Here is a 2,626-nt window from a genome sequence, read left to right as displayed (position 1 = left end):
ATTCTTCCAGAACGTTGAATATCCTTGAGCATTGAGTTTCCAGTCCTGGTCATCCTGCAACCACGTCACTGTGATAGCTATCAAATCATATTCATTTATTTCTATCTGCGCCGTCAGCTCATCTACCCTGTTACAAATGCTACGTGCATTCAAATAAAGAGCCTTAAGCTTTGACTTTTTACCATTTTTACCTACTCTGGTTCTAATTTCTGCTGTATTCTCTTGTGCTTGTATTCTCTGTCCCTTCCTGTCACACTCTGATTAATGTATGCCTCTTCACTACCCTGCACCTCAGCTCTCTCGTTACTTTTTGACTTTTTAAACTTCCCTGCAATTGAACCCTCCTCCCCCACTATTTAGTTTAAAGCCTTATCTACAACCTTAGTTACACGATTCACCAGGACACTGGTCCCAGCATGGTTCAAGTGAAGCCCATCCCAACAGAACAGCTCTCTCTTTCCCCAGTACTGGTGCCAGTGGCCCATGAATCGGAACCCATTTCTCCCACACCAATCTTTGAGTCACGCATTTACCTCTTTATTCTTATTTACCCTGCGCCAATTTGCACGTGGCTCAGATAGTAATCCGGAGATTATTACCTTTGTGGTTCTGCTTTTTAATTTAGCCCCGAGCTGTTCATAGTCCCTCAGCAGAATTTCTTTCCTAGTCCGACCTATGTCGTTGGTACCTATGTGGATCACAACAACTGGATCCTTTCCCTCCCACTCCAAGTTCATCTGTAGCCCAGAAGAGATGCCATTAAACCTTGGCACCAGGTAGGCAACACAGCCTTTGGGACTCTCTATCTTTGCTGCAGAGAACAGTATCTACTCCCCTAACTGTGCTATCCCCTACTACAACTACATTTCTCTTTCTCCCCCCACTTGAATGGCACTCTGAACCATGGTGCTGTGGTCAGTTTGCTCATCCTCCCTGCATTCTGTGCCCACATCCACACCGGGAACAAGAACCTCGTATCTTTTGGATAAGGGCACTGACTGAGGCTCCTCCAAAGCTACATTCTGGATTCCCATACCTGCCTCACTCGCAGTCACACCCTCCTGTCCCTGACCACAGTCCAAATTGGATGTAATTAATCTAAGGGGTGTGAATGTCTCCTGAAACACAGTGTCCAGGGAACTCCCCCTCCCTGATGTGACGCAGTGTCCATGGCTTAGACTGCAGTTCATCAACTCTGAGCCGAAGTTCCTCGAGCAACCAACACTTGCTACAGATGTGGTCACTGTGGATCACACCAGCGTCCACCAGCTCCCACATACTACAGCTGCAACACATTGTCTGCCCAGCCATCTCTATTCTATTTAATTAATTAATTTGGATCTCAGTATTAAAAAAATGAATTATTTAAGTGCACTCTTAACCTGTAATGACGTTTCTTGATTTAAATCACTTGGTCAAAACAGAAAGAGACACGGAAGAAATACCTACCAATCACTTGCCAGCTCTCCTGTGACGTCACACTTCGATTTTGTTGTTCAAGCAGGTGCACTGAACAGAGCGCGCTCACCACCACTGCTTCTGGTCTCGGGCCTCAGGTCTCGGCTCTTTTCCATCCCGGCTCCTCTCGCCTGCTCCCCCTCTCACCACCACTGCTTCTGGTCTCGGGCCTCAGGTCTCGGCTCTTTTCCATCCTGGCTCCTCTCGCCTGCTCTCCCTCTCGCCGCCGTTGCTTCTGGTCTCGGGCCTCGGGTCTCGGCTCTTTTCCATCCCGGCTCCTCTCGCCTGTTCCCTCGCTCACCGCCGCCGCTTCGGGTCTCAGCTGTTTTACATCCCGGCTCCTCTCGTATGTTCCCACTCTCGCCGGGAACAGACTCTTTTAAATGCTGTGAGTAACCTTGTTATGTTTTATCGTTCTTATTCATCTAAATACGAAAGCATGGTGTCCAATCTTCCTAGCAGTTCCATATTCGCTAACTGGATAGTAGGAGGTACAATTTGACAATTGTCTGGGCCTCCTTCTGTCTCATCCTCACTATCTATCCCTTTCTTTCTTCACGGCCCCTTCTACTTGACATACCTGTACTGGCTTATCCTCTTCCCTGTGATAATATTGCTTTAACATATTGATATGACACAGTTGACTCTTCCAGTGATCTGGGTGGGTGGCGGGGGGGGGGGGGGGGGGTGGGGGCGTGTCAATCAAATAATTTACCTTACCAATTCTTTTGACCACTTTATACGGACTACTGAACCGTGCGTTTAATGATTCACCCTGTAAAGTTAGTAATAATAATACGAACACTTCATCCCCTGTTTGAAATGTTCGGGTCTTGCATGCTTGTGTACCCATTCATTGATAGTGGTTTGGGGTGCTTAAAGGTGTTCCTGAGCCACATTACAAGCTTTCATGAGGCGTTCCTGGTACATGGGAACATAGTCTAGCAGAAAAGATTCATCCCTCTGTTCTAAAAACCTTTCTTTGATTCATTTTAGAGGACCTCTTATCACATATCTGTAAACTAATGCAAAAGGACTAAAACCTGTAAACTCATTTGGTGAATGTCTAGTGCCAAAAAGAAGTCTAGCCCTTTATCTCAATCATGGAGATATTCGTGACAGTATGCCCTGATCATTGTTTTGAAAGTTTGATGGTACCTTTCTAAAG

The sequence above is a fragment of the Heterodontus francisci genome, unplaced genomic scaffold, assembly GCF_036365525.1.
Source record: "Heterodontus francisci isolate sHetFra1 unplaced genomic scaffold, sHetFra1.hap1 HAP1_SCAFFOLD_210, whole genome shotgun sequence".
In the NCBI taxonomy this organism is placed as follows: domain Eukaryota; kingdom Metazoa; phylum Chordata; class Chondrichthyes; order Heterodontiformes; family Heterodontidae; genus Heterodontus; species Heterodontus francisci.
Note: the sequence above shows the minus strand (reverse complement) of the source record.